At 37.8% G+C, this 21,778-nt stretch overlaps 1 protein-coding gene across 3 annotated transcripts in view; it reads left to right on the top strand.

The window, feature by feature from the left end:
- The window catches only part of LOC102953627 (olfactory receptor 4N2), a 140,719-nt gene that overhangs the window by 889 nt on the left and 118,052 nt on the right, over nucleotides 1–21,778 (top strand). The gene's annotated exons all lie outside the window — the stretch shown is intronic.

Genomic DNA, 21,778 nt, shown 5'->3' with positions numbered 1-21,778 from the left:
GAGACACAGAATCTGAAACAGGCTCCAGGCTCTGAGCTGTCAGCACAGAGCCCAACGTGGGGCTCGAACTCACGGACCGTGAAATCATGACCTGAGCCAAAGTCGGATGCTTAACCGACTGAGCCGCCCAGGCACCCCTAGTAAGATTTAAAAAAAAAGTTTATTTAGGATTTTTATCCTGAAGAATGGTATGATTTTCTCATTGAGTTTGTTGTATAGGATCTGAGAAAGAATTAAGCATCATCTTTTATAGAGACAGCAAGGTATGGAACTTGTGAGTCTTGGCCATTCACCTAGAAATGAAAAATAGAATTCCTTTAACTTAACTACATTTAAATTGTACTTATGTATAGTGAGGACAAAATATGCAGAAGCAAAGACAAAAAGCATAATATCACTATTAATGTAACAGGCATTAATATTCTTATGTTTCAAAAATACTCTTACCAATGGGATGCCCACAAATTATTGTGCTGCATTCTTTTGAAGAAAAGACTCTCTAATATACCCATTGGGTCTTAGTGGTTATCTGCATAACTCATTCAACTGAATTTTTAAAACTATTTTTGTCCTTTTTACTCTGGCCTGTATCCTGATACATTGGTATCTTACTCTAAGCCATTTTCATTAAGATTTTGATTGACAATGGGACACTAACAGTGGTATATCAAATCAGTATCAATACTCACCCTATTTGTGTCTCCCGTTACAGTATTTTTTGGGAATACTAACTGTATAAAGTCAAAATCCAAAGAAGAACCTATAAATGCAAGAAACAGCACACAGATGCTGAATGGTTTTGTCATTAAAGGAAATTATTTCACATAAAATCAAGGCATATTAGTAAGATTGAGAGCAATATATGATCTAGATAGTGTATCAGTGGAATCATAGATTTGGTATATTTTCTCTATTGAACAAGCAACAGAATTCATCATTCACCTACCTCCAGTAGTTTATTAATTATACATTTTCACACAAAATCCTCAGGCCCCTCTTGTAAATAATACTTATCCGTATTTTAAAGGGATAAGAAATCTAGATAAATATATTTCCCTATGCTGGGGCAAACAAGAGAAAAATTAATATTTTCATACTTTTCCATCTGAAGTTTATTCTAATCAGATATTTTTATTTTCAGAGCAAACAGAAAGCACTTGCCAACAAATCCATTTCTGCAGAAAACTCAGCATTTGTAATAGGGAACACAATTTTAACTCCTTGGATATGTACTAAGAAAAATAAATGTGAGAGGGGAAATAAAATACTACCAGAGAGTGAAAATCCTGTGAGGAACTTTAGAACAGTTGAAGAATACAGGTGGTAACCTGCCATGAATTGCAAAGAGTAAATTTTAAAAGATTTTTTCTCCCTAGCTGCAAAACTCATGTTTATGGTTAAGATAAAGCCTAGGTGAAGGTATGATCTATATTTATTTCTTTGCATCATAGTCTTTTGAGATTTGGGACTCTCTCCCATGATATTTGTAGAGTATTTGTTCAACAGATGAGCTTGTTTTGAATTTTATTTATCTCCAATGAAATCCCAGGCCCTACTATTCCCTGAGGATTGGTGTATTGCAGAACTAGGTTCTTATCTTCTTTTATGCTTTTACTAAATAGGCATTGCAAAATGTTCCTGGGGACTAATTAAATAGTAATAGAGCTTTCTGGAATAACTATAATATGAACATGCACCTTTGAATTCCCTGTTTCTATTTTGAAGAAAGAAAATTCTTCGCTTGTCAGTATTAGTTCTCAAAAAAATTGTTAGAGACGTTTCAGTCACAATTTTATTATATCCATTAGTGGTAAAACTGGTATGAGGATATTTAACAAATATTTATTGAGTGCTTACCAGGCACTGGGAATATATCTAGGCAAACAAAATAGAAATAAGTTCCTACCTACATAGAACAATTCAATGGGGTAAGGAAAGAAATGGAAGACAAACAACATCAGTAAATGAACAATAATTTTTTTTTTTAATTTGAGAAGAATAGTGTGGGAATGGAATGGATCAGAAATAGGGCAGGACTTTTATTGTATTGTATTGTATTGTATTATATTATATCTTTAGTTTAAATTCTAGTTAGTTAATATACAGTGCAATATTAGTTTCAGGGGTAGAATTCAGTGATTCATCACTTACATACAACACCCATTGCTCATCATATCAAGTATCCCCCTTAACACCCATCACCCATGTAGCCCATCTCATTCCCAACTAGCTCCATCAACCTGCAGTTTGTTCTCATAATAGTCTCTCATGTTTTGTTTCCCCTTTCTCTTTCCCCCATCCCATATGTTCATATGTTTTGTTTCTTAAATTCCACATATGAGTGACATTATGTGGTATTTGTCTTTCTCTGACTTATTTCACTTAGCATAACACATTCTAGCTCTATCCACATCATTGTAAGTGGCAAGATTTCATTCTTTTTGCCGGTGGAGTAATATTCCATGGCATGTATATACCACATCTTCTTTATCCATTCATCAGTCAATGGACATTTAGGTTCTCTCCATATCTTGGCTATTGTTGATAGTGCTGCTATAAACATTGGGGAGCATGTACCCCTTTGAATCTGTACTTTTGTATCCTTTGGATAAATACCTAGTAGTCCAACTGCTGGGTCATAGGGTAGTTCTATTTTTAACTTTTCAAGGAACCTCCATATTCTTTCCCAGAGTGTCTGCACCAGTTTGCATTCCCACTAACAGTGTAAGAGCGTTCCCCTTTCTCCACATTCTCACCAGCACCTGTTGTTTCTTTTGTTGTCAGTTTTAGCCATTCTGACAAGGTGTGAGGTGGTATCTCACTGTGGTTTTGATTTGTATTTCCCTCGTGATGAGTGATGTTGAGCATCTTTTCACGTGTCTGTTGGCCATCTGGATATCTTCTTTGGAAAAATGTCTGTTCATGTCTTCTGCCCATTTCTTACCTGGATTATTTGTTTTTTGGGTGTTGAGTTTACTAAATTCTTTATAGGTTTTCTGTACTAGCCCTTTATTTGATGTCATTTGTAAATATCTTCGTCCATTCCATGGTCTGCCTTTTACTTTTGTTGATTGTTTCCTTCGCCGTGCAGAAGTTTTTATTTTGATGAAGTCCCAATAGTTCATTTTTATTTTATTTCCCTTGATTCTGGTGACATGTCGAGGATGAAGTTATTATAGCTGAGGTCAAAGAGGTTGCTACCTATGTTCTCCTCTAGGATTCTGATGGTTTCCTGTCTCACATTCAGGTCTTTCATTGATTTTGAATTTATTTTTGTATATGGTATAAGAAAATGGTCCAGTTTCATTCTTCTGTATGTTGCTGTCCAGTTTTCCCAACAACATTTGTTGAAAAGACTTTTTTTCCCCATTACTTGTAATTTTAAACAAGGTCTTGAACAAAGCCTAACAGAGATACTAATATTTGAGCAGATGCTTGAAAAAGTGAGGGAAAAAACCAAGAGTATATCAAGAAAGATTTCAGGCAGAAGGAACAGCTGATGCTAGGAATATGTTAAGTATGTCAGGAAAAGAGCAAGGTGGTCAGTGTGCTGCAGTTGTGTAAACTGGGGAGATGGCCTCTTTCTGGCATCCACTCCTGTTATCTGAATTTCTTCTTTGTTTCACATCTGTACTTCAGTGTAGTCTTTTTTACTTAAAATTTTTTTCGCTGGATTTATTGGGCTATATTTGACATATAATATATAGTAACAATATATAAGTTTAAGGTATACAATGTACTGATTTGACACATTCACATATTGTGAAATGATTACCACCATAATATTAGCTAACAGCTTCATCACCTTGCATAAATATCCTTTTTCTCTTGTGGTGAAAACAGTGAAGATCTACTTTGTTAGCAACTTTAATTATATAGTATGGTGTTGTTGACAGTAATCACCATGATGTACATTAGATATCCAAAATGTATTTATTCTATAACTGGAAATTTATATCCTTCGACAAACATCTTCCCCATTTCCCCTACCTCACAGCCTCTGGCAATCACCAATCTTTTCTCTGTTTCTAGTTCACATTTTTGAAATTCTACATACAAGTGATGTACAGTATTTGTCTGACTTACTTCACTTAGCATAACACCTTCATGGTCCCCCTGTGTTCTCACAGATGGCAGGATTTCCCTTTTTCTTATGGCTGAGTAATATTCCATTATATATATAACCATATATTCTTTATCCATTCATCTGTAGATGGAAATTTAGTTTGTTTCTGTATCTTGGGTATTGTGAGTAATGCTGCAGTAAACATGGGAGTGCAAATATTTTTGACGTAGTGATTTCATTTTCTTCACATATATACCCAGAAGTGAAATTGATGGATCACATGATAATTCTACTTTTTATTTTTTGAGGAGCCTTCATACTGTCTTTCATGGTGTCTGTACCAGTTTGCATTGCCACCAACAATGAACCAGGGCTCCCTTTTCTTTTACAACACTTGTTATCTCTTGCCTTTTATTTTTATTTTTAATTTTTATTTATTTTTGAGAGAGAGAGAGAGAGAGAGAGAGAGAGAGAGAGAGAGAGAGAGGGGGAATGAGAATGAGAATGAATATGAATACAATCAGGGGTGGGGCAGAGAGAGAGAGGGAGCCACAGAATCCGAAGCAAGCTCCAGGCTCCAGGCTTCAAGCTGTCAGTGCAGAGCCTGATGCAGGGCTTGAGCTCTAGAATTGTGAGATCATGAACTCAGCTGAAGTCAGACACTTAACAGACTGAGCCACCCAGGCACCCCATCTCTTATCTTTTTGGTACTAGCCATTCTTACAGACATGAAGTATCTTTTGTGGTTTTGATTTGCATTTCCCTGATGATTAGTGATGTTGAGTAACTTTTCATGTACCTGTTGGCCATTTGTATATCTTTTTTTGAAATCAGTCTATAAAGATCCTAAGCCCATTTTAAGTTTATTTATATGTAATTTATACTTTGTTTTATACTTGTATGAGCTCCTTATATATCTTGGATATTAACCTTTTATCAGATAAACAGTTTGTAAATATTTTCTCCCATTCTCTGGGTTGTCTTTGTATCTTAGTTAATTGTTCCCTTACTGTACAAAAGCTTTTAGTTTGATATAGGTCCGCTTGCTAAATTTTGCTTTTGTTGCCTGTGCTTTTTTTTTATTTATCAAACCCAAACCCCCAAAATCATTGGTAAGATTATGAGGAAAATTTTCCCTATGTTATCATCTGTGAGTTTTATAGTTTCAGGTCTTTTGTTTAAGTCTTTCATCTGTTTCAAGTTGATTTTTGGGTATGGTGTAAGAGAGGGTCTGCTTATTCTTTTGCATGTGAATATCTAGTTTTTCATTTTATTAAAGAGACTGTCTTTTCCCCATTAGGTATTCTTGGTACCCTTATCATAGATTTGTTGACCATATGTGCATGGTTTTATTTCTGGGGTATGTATTCTGTTCCAATGGTCTATGTGTATGTTTTTATGTCAGTACCATATTGTTTTGGTTACTATAATTTTGTAATGTAACTTGGAACCAGAGAGTGTGATGCTTCTAGTTTTGTTCTTCTTTCTCAAAATTGCTTTGGTTATTTGGGCTCTTTTGTGGTTCCATAGAAATTTTAGGATTATTTTTTCTATTTATGTGAAAAGTGCCATTGGAGTTTTGAGAGGGATTTCATTAACTAGCTTGCTTTGAGTGGTCTGGACATTTTAACAATATTAATTCTTACAATTCACAAACATGGGTTATCTTTCTATTTGTGCCTCTTTCAATTTCTATCATCAGTATCTTACAGTTTTAAGTGTAGAGATCTTGTACCTCCTTGGTTAAATTTATTCCTTTGTATTTTATTCTTTTTGATGCTCTTGTGAATGGAATTGTTAATTTCTTAATTTCTTTTTTGGACATCTTAGTGTATAGAAACACAACTTGTTTTTTGTATATTGATTTTGTATTTTGGAAATTTACTGAATTATTAGTTCTTCAGTTCTACAGTTTTGTGGGATTGTAGTTGTATGGGATTTGAGCCAGGTCATGTGGCTGCTGCTGGGTCAGCAATGGAGTTTGATGTCAGGACTGCTTGCAGGGTTTTGGGCAGGTGTGGATCCTTTCTGATGGGGGAATCCTTGGATGGGGGAGTCACCTCAGGACCATGGTCCATAGGGCTGGTGCTGAGACAAGTGCCAGATGCAGGGACAAGGTTTCTCTCGCTGGGTCCCTGAAAGGGCCTCTGCCAAGTCTCTGGGTGGGTACGTAGGCAGGGAGGATTAATATAAAAAAAATAGTAGAGAGGGTCTATAGCCAAATCACAGGGCTAATTCAGTCTCTGCAATTAAGATGGAGATAAGCCAGCAGGCCTCTGGGAGCATCGATGGGTATGTCTCCTGCCAGTTCCCTGAGCAGGCAGAATTGCTTTCAGACTAGCTGGGAAGAGATAGAGCTTTCAGACAGGCTGCCTCAGGTCCATATCCAGGATCATGTCGAGATTAATTTTCTGTGCCAGATGTATTTTTGAAGAGCAGCTTAACATAATCTAAGTAAATATTATGTAGACACTGATCTGCTCTTTCCCACATTATCAGAAAAACACAAATCAGAAAGAATTCCTACTCACATGGAACAGGTTACATGGCTATGTTCCTCCCATCTGCTATGACAGTATTGTTCAATAAGACGTTGAATGGTAGACATCCTGCAGAACATCACACTAACCCACTATGTCAATGACATCATGCTCATTGGATTGGATAAGCAAGAAGTGGATAGTTTATTGGAAACTACAGAGGGTGGGATAAAGCCCTGTGAGGATGCAGAGTTCTACCATATTAGTAAAATGCATGTTTTTTTTCTAAAATACTGGCATAAATAGCACCAATGCTGTCCCTTAGTGACATCAGCACAGCATCAGGTGGCTGGTATCCCCTTCTGAGAAGTCTGATTTTCAGCTTCAGAGCTGAAATAAATAAATAAATAAATAAATAAATAAATAAATAAATAAATGCATGCGTGTGTGCACACACGAGACAAAAGAAAAAATAGATTATATAATATTTATTATATAAATATATAATTCCAAATTTTCCCCTTTGTTGCCCCAGAACTAAGAGTGGCATCTGGCTCATGCAATTTCCGGCTTAGTATTCCCTGTTTCCTTTCTTTTCTTTTTTTGGGGGGGGGGCATTTCTTTATTACCTTAGTAATCTTTATATTAAGTTATTTGTGTTACAATAATCTGAGGGTTTTATTTATTTTATTTTATTTTATTTATTTAAAAAAATTTTTTTTTAACGTTTATTTATTTTTGAGACAGAGAGAGACAGAGAATGAATGGGGGAGGGTCAGAGAGAGGGAGACACAGAATCTGAAACAGGCTCCAGGCTCTGAGCTGTCAGCACAGAGCCCGACGCGGGGCTCGAACTCAAGGACCGCAAGATCGTGACCTGAGCCGAAGTCAGCGTTCAACCGACTGAGCCACCCAGGCGCACCTAATCTGAGGGTTTTATATCTACTGACTGGACCTTTCTGATGCAGAAGTTAGTGCCAGGAATAGTCCCTGGAAACATCCTCAACAGTGGTAGTTTGGGACTACTTTGGTTTTGTTTTGTGGCTTAACACGGTGCTTACTAACTTGTCCATTCTAGTAGAATTCTAGTAATCTATAGGTAGTATTTAATGACATAATATTTAATAGGGTTGTTTTCAATAAATTGTGCAGGGACAGTTAGATATTCACATCCAAAAGAATGAAATTCGTATGCACAATCTCACACTACATTCAAAAATTAACTCAAAATGGATCATACCTAAAAGCAAAAGTTTATACTATAAAACTCATAGAAAAAAATTATAAATTTAAGTATTTGTTTAGGCAAATATTTGATTAGGCAGTGGTTTCTTACAACATTAAAAGCACAGGAGACCAAAGAAAAAATAGATTTGACTTACTCAAAATGAGAAATTTTTGTATTTCAAAGGATACCATCAAGAAAGTGAAAATACAACCCACAGGAGAAAATATTTACAAATCATATATCTGATAAGGAACTTATATTCAGAACATGTAAAGTACTTTTACAACTCAACAATAAAGAGACAACCCATTTTAAAAATGGTCAAAGAATTTATATAGTTTTCTAGTGAAGATATGCCAGTAGTCAATAAGCACATGAAAAGTGCTCATTTTCATTAGGGAAATGCAAATTGAAACTATAATGAGATGCCAATTCACGCCCACTAGTTTGTCTAAAAAACAAGTGATTCAAAATAACTGGTGTTGGCGAGGATATGGAGAAATTGGACTATCATATATTCCCAGTGGGATTGTAAAATGCCATAGCCAATGTGGAGAATAGTTTGTAAGTTCTTCAAAATGTTAAGCATAGACTTAGCATATGATGCAGAAATTCTACCCCTAATATATATCCAAGAGAATTTGAAATATGTGTGAATAAAAAGTTGGAAAAAAAAAAGAAAATGAGTCCACAGAAAAACTTGCATGAGAGTTTTCATGGTAGCATTATTCACAATAGCCAAAAAGTAAAACAATTCACGTGCTCAGCAACAGATAAATAGACAACTGAAATGTTGTGGCATATCCGTACAATGGAGTATTATCTGGCATTACAAAGGAATGCAGAGAAAGGGGAACACTTTTGCACTCCTGGTGGAATGCAAACTGGTGCAGTTTCCACTCTGGAAAACAGTATGGAGGTTCCTCAAAAAATTAAAGCTTAGAACTACCCTACAACCCAACAATTGCACTACTAGGTATTTATCAAAAGGTGTATCTGTACAAAATACAGATTCAAAGGAGTACCTGTTCCCTGATGTTTACAGAAGCAGTATCAACCATAGCCAAGCTATGGAGAGAACCCAAATGTCCACTGACTGATGAATTGATAATGAAGAGGTGGTGTGTGTTTGTGTGTGTGTATGTGTGTGTGTGTATATATATATGTATGTATACATATATATATACATATGTATATATGCATGCTATATATATGTGCATGTGTGTGTATGTGTGTGTATATATACACACACACATATATATATATATATATATATATATATATATGCATGCCACAATGGAATATTACTTGGGGATCAAAAAAAAATGAAATCTTGCCATTTGCAGTGACGTGGATGGAGCTAGAGTATATTATGCTAAGTGAGATAAGTCAGAGAAAGATAAATATATTATTTCACTCATATGTGGAATTTAAGAAACACAATAGATGAACATAGGGTAAAGGAAGGAAATATATTATAAAAAAAGAGAGGCAGGAAAACCATAAAAGGCCCTTAAATACACAGAACAAACTGAGGGTTGCTGGAGGGGAGGTGTAGGGTGTAGGGATGGGCTAAATGGGTGATGGGCGTTAAGGAGAGCACTTGTTGGGATGAGTACTGGGTGTTATATGTAAATGATGAATCACTGAATTCTCCTAAAACTGACACTACACAGTATGCTAAATAACTTGAATTTAAATAAATATTTTTTTTTAAAAAAGGAATGAAGTACTGATAGATGTACAACATGGATGAATCTTGAAAATATTATACTGATTTTGAAAATATCATACTAATCTTGAAAATATTATACTAAGTTAAAGAAGCCAGTGAAAAAGAGAGTGTAGATTAGTGGTTGGGTACAGAGTTTCATTTTGTCATGTTGAGAATGGTCTAAAATCAGTGATGATGGTTTCATGACTCTGTGAATATACTAAAACCACTGAATTGTATACTTCAAAAGGGTAAATTTTTTAGTAAGTGAATTATATTTTAATAAAGCCTTTATAAAAAATAAAAGTCAGAAAACTATAAAAAATAAGTTGTCACTTGTTGGCTGTAATTAAGTGCCTTTGTCAAGCAAGTGGCTTCTGAACTTGACTATTATGGCAGCAATGATGACTCTAAGAACTGTGGCATGGGATGGCTTTCTCTGAGTGTACTGGAGCATTGGTAGAAACAAAAGGATAAGGTCAGATCTTTAAAATCCAAGTTGAAGTCATGGTCAGTGAAACAGAGAGTTTCTATAGCAGCCATATCTTATTTCTGATAGCCACGGTGCTGATCTTGCTGTAAATGAGATGCAAAATTGTGTCAATGTCAGGATTATAAAATGAGTTCAAAGTCTTGCCAGTGTCTTACAAGCAAGTCAGGATGCTGGTTGGGAGAAATACCACCAGTTTGGTCTAAAACAGAGACAGTTCAAATTTAAAAGATACTTCTCTGCCTCCAAACTTTTATGAGGAGGAAACAGGCTAAGAAAGCTACTTCGTTATAAACCACATGGTCTTTGTTAAGTTTATCAGGATCCACATAAGAGTGAACACATATGGTATCTGTCTTTCTCTGTATGACTTATTTCACTTAGCATAACACTCTCCAGTTCCATCCACGTTGCTACAAAGGGCCATATTTCATTCTTTCTCATTGCTGTGTAGTACTCCATTGTGTATATAAACCACAATTTCTTTATCCATTCATCAGTTGATGGTCATTTAGGCTCTTTCTGTAGTTTGGCTATTGTTGAAAGTGCTGCTGTAAACACTGGGGTACAAGTGCCCCTATGCATTAGTACTCCTATATCCCTTGGGTAAATTCCTAGCAGTGCTATTTCTGGGTCATAGGGTATATCTATTTTTAATTTTCTGAGGAACCTCCACACTGTTTTCCAGAGTGGCTGCACCAGTTTGCATTCCCACCAACAGTGCAAGAGGGTTCCCGTTTCTCCACATCCTCTCCAGCATCTATAGTCTCCTAATTTTTTCATTTTGGCCACTCTGACTGGCGTGAGGTGATATCTGAGTGCGGATTTGATTTGTATTTTCCTGATGAGGAGCGACGTTGAGCATCTTTTCATGTGCCTGTTGACCATCTGGATGACTTCTTTAGAGAAGTGTCTGTTCATGTTTTCTGTCCATTTCTTCACTGGATTATTTGTTTTTTAGGTGTAACTTAACAGAAGACCATGGGGGAAGGGAAGAAAAAAAAAGTTAGGGAGGGAGCCAAACCATAAGAGACTCTTAAAAACTGAGAATAAACTGAGGATTGATGGGGGGTGGGAAGGAGGGGAAAATGGGTGATGGGCATTAAGGAGGGCACCTGTTGGGATGAGCACTGGATGCTGTATGGAAACCAGTTTGACAATAAATTTCATACTTAAAAAAAACCAAATCATTTCTTTTTTTTTCAATTTATGAAGTTTATTGTCAAATTCGTTTCCATACAACACCCAGTGCTCATCCCAACAGGTGCCCTTCTCAATACCCATCACCCACCCTCCCCTCCCTCCCACCTCCCATCAATACTGTTTATTGTCAGTTTTTAAGAGTCTCTTATAGTTTGGCTCTTTCCCTCTCTAACTTTTTTTTTCCTTCCCCTCCCCCATGGTCTTCTGTTAAGTTTCCCAGGATCCACATGACAGTGAAAATTTATGGTATCTACCTTTCTCTGTATGACTTACTTCACTTAGCATAACACTCTCCAGTTCCATCTGCGTTGCTACAAAAGGCCATATTTCATTCTTTCTCATTGCCAAGTAGTATTCCATTGTGTCTATAAACCACAATTTCTTTATCCTTTCATCAGTTGATGTACATTTAGGCTCTTTCCATAATTTGGTTGTTGTTGAAAGTCCTGCTATAAACATTGGGGTACAAGTGCCCTTATGCATCAGCACTCCTGTATCCCTTGGGTAAATTCCTAGCAGTGCTATTGTTGGGTCATAGGGTAGATCTATTTTTAATTTTTTGAGGAACCTCCACACTATCTCCCTTCTTTTAAATTTTTTTTGTTTATGTATTTAATTTGAGAGGGAGAGGGAGCGAGAGAAAGAGCATGAACAGGGGAGGGACAGAGAGAGCAGGAGAGAGAGGATCCCAAGCAATGTCTGTGCCACCAGTGTAGAGCCTAACATGAGACTTGAACCCACAAACTGGCAGGTCATGACCTGAGCCGAAATCAAGAGTCCAACCCTTAACCAACTAAGTCATCAGGTGCCCCAGTCCTCCTTTGTTTTAAACAGAAATGAATATTGCAATTATCTTGCCAGGTCACTGTACCCAGGAACTTCATGCATCATTTTAAGTGATCAGATTCTGGACTAATGCCTGATACCATAAGGGGAGAACATTTGGGGGAGGAGTTGAATATATTTAACATGTGGAAGTGATGTGATTGGTTAGGATCAGAGAGTAGACTCTCTGGTTGATTGTGTTTTCAAAGATGTCCCAAAAAACATCACTGTCTTACATGCTCTTTATTTTTTTATTTTTATTTTTTTAATATATGAAATTTATTGTCAAATTGGTTTCCATACAACACCCAGTGCTCAACCCAACAGGTGCCCTCCTCAATACGCATCACCCACTTTCCCCTCCCTCCCATCCCCCATCAACCCTCAGTTTATTCTCAGTTTTTAAGAGTCTCTTATGGTTTGGCTCCCTCCCTAACTTTTTTTTTCTTCCCTTCCCCCATGGTCTTCTGTTAAGTTACACCTAAAAAACAAATAATCCAGTGAAGAAATGGGCAGAAAACATGAACAGACACTTCTCTAAAGAAGTCATCCAGATGGTCAACAGGCACATGAAAAGATGCTCAACGTCGCTCCTCATCAGGAAAATACAAATCCCCCTCCCCTCCCTCCCACCCCCAGTCAGCCCTCAGTTTGTTTTCAGTTTTTAAGACTCTCTTATGTTTTGGCTCTCTCCCACTCTAACCTCTTTTTTTTTTTTTTTCCTTCCCCTCCCCAATGGGATCCTGTTAAGTTTCTCAGGGTCCACATAAGAGTGAACACATATGGGATCTGTCTTTCTCTGTATGGCTTATTTCACTTAGCATCACATTCTCCAATTCCATCCACGTTGCTACAAAGGGCCATATTTCATTCTTTCTCATTGCCACGTAGTACTCCATTGTGTATATAAACCACAATTTCTTTATCCATTCATCAGTTGATGGACAGTTAGGCTTTTCCCACAATTTGGCTATTGTTGAGAGTGCTGCTATAAACATTGGGGTACAAGTGCACCTATGCATCAGCACTCCTGTATCTCTTGGGTAAATTCCTAGCAGTGCTATTTCTGGGTCATAGGGTAGGTCTATTTTTAATTTTTTGAGGAACCTGCACACTGTTTTCCAGAGCGGCTGCACCAGTTTGCATTCCCACCAACAGTGCAAGAGGGTTCCCGTTTCTCCACATCTGCTTCAGCATCTATAGTCTCCTGATGTGTTCATTTTAGCCACTCTGACTGGTGTGAAGTGATATCTCAGAGTGGTTTTTGATTTGTATTTCCATGAAGAGGAATGACGTTGAGTATCTTTTAATGTGCCTGATGGCCATCCGATTGTCTTCTTTAGAGAAGTATCTGTTCATGTTTTCGGCCCATTTCTTCACTGGATTATTTGTTTTTCGGGTGTGGAGTTTGGTGAGCTCTTTATACATTTTGGATACTAGCCCTTTGTCCGATATGTCACTTGCAAATATCTTTTCCCATTCCATTGGTTGCCTTTTAGTTGTGTTGATTGTTTCCTTTGCTGTGCAGAAGCTTTTTATCTTCATGAGGTCCCAATAGCTCATTTTTGCTTTTAATTCCCTTGCCTTTGGGAATGTGTCAAGTAAGAAATTGCTGCGGCTGAGGTCAGAGAGGTTTTTTTCCTGCTTTCTCCTCTAGGGTTTTGATGGTTTCCTGTCTCACATTCAGGTCCTTTATCCATTTTGAGTTTATTTTTGTGAATGGTGTGAGAAAGTGGTCTAGTTTCATCCTTCTGCATGTTGCTGTCCAGTCCTCCCAGCACCATTTGTTAAAGAGACTGTCTTGTTTCCATTGGATATTGTTTCCGGCTTTGTCAAAGATGAGTTGGCCATACTTCTGTGGGTCTAGTTCTGGGGTTTCTATTCTATTCCATTGGTCTATGTGTCTGTTTTTGTGCCAATACCATGCTGTCTTGATGATGACAGCTTTGGAGTAGAGGCTAAAGTCTGGGATTGTGATGCCTCCTGCTTTGGTCTTCTTCAAAATTACTTTGGCTATTCAGGGCCTTTTGTGGTTCCATATGAATTTTAGGATTGCTTGTTCTAGCTTTGAGAAGAATGCTGGTGCAATTTTGATTGGGATTACATTGAATGTGTAGATAGCTTTGGGTAGTATTGACATTTTGACAATATTTATTCTCCCAACCCATGAGCATGGAATGTTTTTCCATTTCTTTATATCTTCTTCAATTACCTTCATAAGCTTTCTGTAGTTTTCAGCATACAGATCTTGTACATCTTTGGTTAGATTTATTCCTAGGTATTTTATGCTTCTTGGTGCAATTGTGAATGGTATCAGTTTCTTTATTTGTCTTTCTGTTGCTTTATTATTAGTGTACAAGAATGCTACTGATTTCTGTACATTAATTTTTTACCCTGCGGCTTTGTTGAATTCATGTATCAGTTCTAGCAGACTTTTGGTGGAGTCTATTGGGTTTTCCATGTATAATATCATGTCATCTGCAAAAAGTGAAAGCTTGACTTCATCTTTGCCCATTTTGATTCCTTTGATTTCCTTTTGTTGTCTGATTGCTGATGCTAGCACTTCCAACACTGTGTGAAACAACAGTGGTGAGAGTGGGCATCCCTGTTGTGTTCCTGATCTCAGGGGGAAAGCTCTCAGTTTTTCCCCATTGAGGATGATATTAGCTGTGGGATTTTCATAAATGGCTTTTATGATGTTTAAGTATGTTCCTTCTACCCGACTTTCTCGAGGGTTTTTATTAAGAAAGCCTGCTGCATTTTGTCAAATGCTTTTTCTGCATTGTTGACAGGATCATATGGTTCTTATCTTTTCTTTTATTAATGTGATGTATCATGTTGATTGATTTGTGAATGTTGAACCAGCCCTCCATCCCAGGAATGAATCCCACTTGATCATGGTGAATAATTCTTTTTATATGCCGTTGAATTCGATTTGCTAGTATCTTATTGAGAATTTTTACATCCATGTTCAAGAGGGATATTGGCCTGTAGTTCTCTTTTTTTACTGGGTCTCTGTCTGGTTTAGGAATCAAAGTAATACAGGTTCATAGAAAGAGTCTGGAAGTTTTCCTTCCATTTCTATTTTTTGGAATAGCTTGAGAAGGATAGGTATTATCTCTGCTTTAAATGTCTAGTAGAATTCCCCAGGGAAGCCATCTGGTCTTGGACTCTTATTTGTTGGGAGATTTTTGATAACTGATTCAATTTCTTCGCTGGTTATGGGTCTGTTCAAGCTTTCTATTTCCTCCTGATTGAGTTTTGGAAGAGTGTGGGTGTTTAGAAATTTGTCCATTTCTTCCAGGTTGTCCAATTTGTTGGCATATAATTTTTCATAGTATTCCCTGATAATTGCTTGTATCTCTGAGGGATTGGTTGTAAGAATTCCATTTTCATTCATCATTTTATCTATTTGAGTCATCTCTCTTTTCTTTTTGAGAAGCCTGGCTAGAGGTGTTTATTTTTTCAAAAAACCAACTCTTGGTTTCGTTGATCTGCTCTACAGTTTTTTAGATTCTATATTATTTCTGCTCTGATCTTTTTATTTCTCTTCTTCTGCTGGGTTTAGGGTGTCTTTGCTGCTCTGCTTCTATATCCTTTAGGTGTGCTATTAGATTTTGTATTTGGGATTTTTCTTGCTTCTTGAGATAGGCCTGGATTGCAATGTATTTTCCTCTCAGGACTGCCTTTGCTGCATCCCAAAGCGTTTCGATTGTTGTATTTTCATTTTCGTTTGTTTGCATATATTTTTTAATTTCTTCTCTAATTGCCTGGTTGACCCATTCATTCTTTAGTAGGGTGTTCTTTAACCTCCATGCTTTTGGAAGTTTTCCAGACTTTTTCCTGTGGTTGATTTCAAGCTTCATAGCATTGTGGTCTGAAAGTATGCATGGTATGATTTCAATTCTTGTATACTTATGAAGGGCTGTTTTGTGACCCAGTATATGATCTATCTTGGAGAATGTTCCATGTGCACTCGAGAAGAAAGTATATTCTGTTGCTTTGGGATGCAGAGTTCTAAATATATCTGTCAAGTCCATCTGATTCGATGTATCATTCAGGGCCCTTGTTTCTTTATTGACCGTGTGTCTAGATGACCTATCCATGTTGTGAGTGGGGTGTTAAAGTCCCCTGCAATGACCACATTCTTATCAATAAGGTTGCTTATGTTTGTGACTAATTGATTTATATGTTTTGGGGCTCCCATATTCGACGCATAGACATTTATAATTGTTAGCTCTTCCTGATGGATAGACCCTGTAATTATTATATAATGTCCTTCTTCATCTCTTACAACCTTTAATTTAAAGTCTAGTTTGTCTGATATAAGTATGGCTACTCCAGCTTTCTTTTGACTTCCAGTAGCATTATAAATAGTTCTCCATCCCCTCACTTTCAATCTGAAGGTGTCCTCAGGTCTAAAATGAGTCTCTTTTAGACAGCAAATAGATGGGTCTTGTTTTTTATCCATTCTGATACCCTATGTCTTTTGGTTGTCGTATTTAGTCCATTTACATTCAGTGTTTTATAGAAAGATATTGGTTTAGAGTCATTGTGATGTCCGTAGGTTTCATGCTTGTAGCGATGTCTCTGGTACTTTGTCTCACAGGATCCCCCTTAGGATGTCTTGTAGGGCTGGTTTATTGGTGACGAATTCCTTCAGTTTTTGTTTGTTTGGGAAGACCTTTATCTCTCCTTATTCTAAATGACAGACTTGCTGGATAAAGGATTCTCGGCTGCATATTTTTTCTGTTGATCACATTGAAGATTTACTGCCATTCCTTTCTGGCCTGCCAAGTTTCAGTAGAGAGATCAGTCACGAGTCTTATAGGTCTCCCTTTATATGTGAGGGCACGTTTATCCCTAGCTGCTTTCAGAATTTTCTCTTTATCCTTGTGTTTTGCCAGTTTCACTGTGATATGCCCTGCAGAAGATCGATTCAAGTTTTGTCTGAAGGGAGTTCTCTGTGCCTCTTGGATTTCAATGCCTTTTTTATTCCTCAGATCAGGGAAGTTCTCAGCTGTTATTTCTTCAAGTACACCTTCAACACCTTTCCCTCTCTCTTCCTCCTCTGGAATACCAATTATGCATAGATTATTTCTCTTTAGTGCATCACCTAGTTCTCTAATTTTCCCCTCATACTCCTGGATTTTTTTTTATCTCTCTTTTTCTCAGCTTCTTCTTTTTCCATAATTTTATCTTGTAGTTCCCCTATTCTCTCCTCTGCCTCTTCAATCCAAGCTGTGGTTGTCTCCATTTTATTTTGCAGCTCATTAATAGCTTTTTTAGCTCCTCCTGGCTGTTCCTTAGTCCCTTGATCTCTGTAGCAATAGATTCTCTGCTGTCCTGTATATTGTTTTCAAGCCCAGCGATTAATTTTATGACTATTATTCTAAATTCACTTTCTGTTATATTGTTTAAATCGTTTTTGATCACTTCGTTAACTGTCATTATTTCCTGGAGGTTTTTTTTGAGGGGAATTCTTCCCTTTCGTCATTTTGTATAGTCCCTGGAGTGGTGCAGAACTGCGGGCACTTCCTCTGTGCTGTCTTGAATAACCTGCGTTGGTGGGCAGGGCTGCAGTCAGACCTGATGTCTGTCCTCTGCCCACCGCTGGGGCCACAATCAGACTGGTGTATACCTTCTCTTGCCCTCTCCTATGGGCAGGTTTCACTGTGGGGTGGCGTGGCCCCTCTGGGCTACTTGCACACTGCCAGGCTTGTGGTGCTGGGGATCTAGTGTATTAGCTCGGGTGGACAGGCAAGGTGCACAGGGGCGGGAGGGGCAGGCTCAGCTCACTTTTCCTTTGGAGGTCCACTTCGGGAGGGGCCCTGTGGCACCAGGAGGGAGTCAGACCCACCGGAGAGATGGATCTGCAGAAGCACAGTGTTGGGTGTTTGCGTGGTGCAAGCAAGTTCCCTGGCAGGAACTGGTTCCCTTTGGGATTTTGGCTGGGGATGGGCGAGGGAGATGGTGCTGCCAAGTGCCTTTTTCCCCTGCCTAGCTGAGCTCTGTTGTCCAGGGCTCAACAACTCTCCCTCCTATTGTCCTCCAGCCCTCCCACTCTCTGATCAGAGCTGTTAACTTATAACCTTCCAGATGTTAAGTCCCGCTTGCTGTCTGAACACACTTTGTCCGGCCCCTCTGCTTTTGCAAGCCAGACTCAGGGGCTCTGCTTTGCTGGCGGGCTGCCCCTCTGCCCTGGCTCCCTCCCGCCAGTCCGTGTAGCGTGCACCGCCTCTCCGCCCTTCCTACCCTCTTCTGTGGGCCTCTCATCTGTGCTTGCCTCCAGAGACTCCGTTCTGCTAGTCTTCTGGTGATTTTCTGGGTTATTTTGGCAGGTGTGGGTGGAATCTAAGTCATCTGCAGGACGTGTTGAGCCCAGTGTCCTCCTAATCCACCATCTTCCCAGAAGCCTGCCCCCCCCCCCCACTAAGTTGCATTCTTATACACTAATAATGAAGCAACAGAAAGACAAAGAAACTGATCCCATTCACAATTGCACCAAGAAGCATAAAATACCTAGGAATAAACCTAACCAAAGATGTAAAAGGTCTGTATGCTGAAGAGTATAGAAAGCTTATGAAGGAAATTGAAGTTATAAAGAAATGGAAAAACATTCCATGCTCATGGATTGGAAGAACAAACATTATTAAAATCTCAATACTACCCAAAGCCATCTACATATTCAATGCAATCTCAGTCAGAATTGTACCTGCATTCTTCTTGAAGAATGCTTGAAGCTAGAACAAGCAATCCTAAAATTCATATGGAACCACAAAAGGCCCTGAATAGCCAAAGTAATTTTGAAGAAGACCAAAGCAGGAGGCATCACAATCCCAGACTTTAGCCTCTACTCCAAAGCTGTCATCATCAAGACAGCATGGTATTGGCACAAAAACAGACACATAGACCAATGGAAGAGAATAGAAACCCCAGAACTAGACCCACAAACATATGGCCAACTCATCTTTGACAAAGCCAGAAACAATATCCAATGGAAACAAGACAGTCTCTTTAACAAATGGTGCTGGGAGGACTGGACAGCAACATGCAGAAGGTTGAAACTAGACCACTTTCTCACACCATTCACAAAAATAAACTCAAAATGGATAAAGGACCTGAATGTGAGACAGGAAACCATCAAAACCCTAGAGGAGAAAGCAGGAAAAAAACCTCTCTGACCTCAGCCGCAGCAATTTCTTACTTGACACATTCCCAAAGGCAAGGGAATTAAAAGCAAAAATGAGCTATTGGGACCTCATGAAGATAAAAAGCTTCTGCACAGCAAAGGAAACAATCAACACAACTAAAAGGCAACCAATGGAATGGGAAAAGATATTTGCAAGTGACATATCGGACAAAGGGCTAGTATCCAAAATGTATAAAGAGCTCACCAAACTCCACACCCGAAAAACAAATAATCCAGTGAAGAAATGGGCCGAAAACATGAACAGATACTTCTCTAAAGAAGACAATCGGATGGCCATCAGGCACATTAAAAGATACTCAACGTCATTCCTCTTCATGGAAATACAAATCAAAAACCACTCTGAGATATCACTTCACACCAGTCAGAGTGGCTAAAATGAACACATCAGGAGACTATAGATGCTGAAGCAGATGTGGAGAAACGGGAACCCTCTTGCACTGTTGGTGGGAATGCAAACTGGTGCAGCCGCTCTGGAAAACAGTGTGCAGGTTCCTCAAAAAATTAAAAATAGACCTACCCTATGACCCAGAAATAGCACTGCTAGGAATTTACCCAAGAGATACAGGAGTGCTGATGCATAGGGGCACTTGTACCCCAATGTTTATAGCAGGACTTTCAACAATAGCCAAATTATGGAAAGAGCCTAACTGTCCATAAACTGATGAATGGATAAAGAAATCGTGGTTTATATACACAATGGAATGCTATGTGGCAATGAGAAAGAATGAAATATGGCCTATTGTAGCAATGTTGATGGGACTAGAGAGTGTTATGCTAAGTGAAATAAGTCACACAGAGAAAGACACATACCATATGTTTTCACTCTTTTGTGGATCCTGAGAAACTTAACAGAAGACCATGGGGGAGGGGAAGGAAAAAAAGAGAGGGAGAGAGCCAAAACATAAGAGTCTTAAAACCTGAGAACAAACTGAGGGTTGATGGGGGGTGGGAGGGAGGGGATAGTGGGTGATGGGTATTGAGGGCACCTGTTGGGATGAGCACTGGGTGTTGTATGGGAAACAGTTTGACAATAGATTTCATATAAAATTAATTAATTAAATTAAATTTTTAAAAGAGAGCATAGGTGTTAACTCTTCCTTAAATGTATGTTAGAATTCCCTTGGAAAGCCATCTGGCCCTGGACCATTGTTTTTTGGGTGATTTTTGATTATTAATTATATTTCTTTACTGGTTATGGGTGTGTTCAAATTTCTGTTTCTTCCTGTTTCAGTTTTGGTGGTTTATATGTTCCTAGGAATTTGTGTATTTCTTCCAGATTGCCCAATTTATTGGTGTACAGGATCTCATATTATTCTCTTATTATTGTTTGTATTTCTGTTGTTTTGGTTGTGATCTTTCCTCTTTCATTCTTGATTTTAGTATTTGGGTTCTTTCCTTTTTCTTTTTGATTAAACTGGCTAGTGGTTTATCAATTTTGTTATTTCTTTCAAAGAACCAACTTCTGGTTTCATTGATCTACTTTTTTTTTTTTTTGTTTTTTGGGTTTTTTTTTGTTTCAGTGCATTAATTTCTGCTCTAAACTTTATTATTTCCTGTCTTCTGCTATATTTGCTGTTGTTTTTCCAGCTTTTTAGGGTGTAAGGTTAGGTTGTGTATCTGAGACATTTCTTCCTGTTTAGGAAGCCCTGAACTGCTATATGCTTTCCTCTTATGACTGCCTTTGCTGTATCCCAGAGGAGAAAATAAATATTTTAAAATTTTATTCATTTATTTTTTTATATTCCAGTATTATGAGGAGCACTGAGTAATGTATAGATGTTGAATCACTGTATTCTATACCTGAAACTATTTAACACTGTATGTTAACTACATAGGAATTAAAATAAAAACATATTTAAAAATTGAATAAAGAGACGGAACAAAGGAAAAAGTAAAGTTGTGTTAACCTTATAATTGAACATAGAGATATTTACATACGTCAAAGGCTAACCATAGGGAAATGTTGATGGATCAATATAATTTTGGTTTATCTTTGTAATATGCCATAACTCACTGAGATAGGTCACTAATAAAATATATTGAGAAAGAAATTCTAGTGTAATTAACGTATGGTGTTATATTTGTTTCAGGTGTACAACATAGGGGTTCAAAAAACTCTTAATTCCATACACCTCATTCACCCATCCCTCCACTTACCTCCCCTTTTTCAACCACCAGTTTGTTCTTTATTATTTAAGGATCGGGTTTTGTTTGTTTTTTTGTTTTGTTTTTGGTCTCTTTCTTTGTTCATTTGGTTCTTAATTTCCACCTATGAGTAAAATAATATGCTCTTTTGTCTTTCTCTGTCTGACTTACTTTGCTTAGCATTATATTCTGTAGGTCCATCCATGTTATTGCAAATGGAAAAATTTCATTCTTTTTATGGTTGAGCAATAGTCCATTGTATGTGTATGTATACATAGACATATCTATCTTCTTTATCTTCCATATGTTCTTTATCTATTCATCTATGGGTGGGCATTGGATTGCTGTCATATCTTGGCTATTGTAAATAATGCTACAGTGGACCTGGGGTGCCTGCATCACCTCAAATTAGCA

Source organism: Panthera tigris, chromosome B3 (genome assembly GCF_018350195.1).
Source record: "Panthera tigris isolate Pti1 chromosome B3, P.tigris_Pti1_mat1.1, whole genome shotgun sequence".
NCBI lineage: Eukaryota > Metazoa > Chordata > Mammalia > Carnivora > Felidae > Panthera > Panthera tigris.
This window is presented reverse-complemented; position numbering and strand designations above follow the sequence as displayed.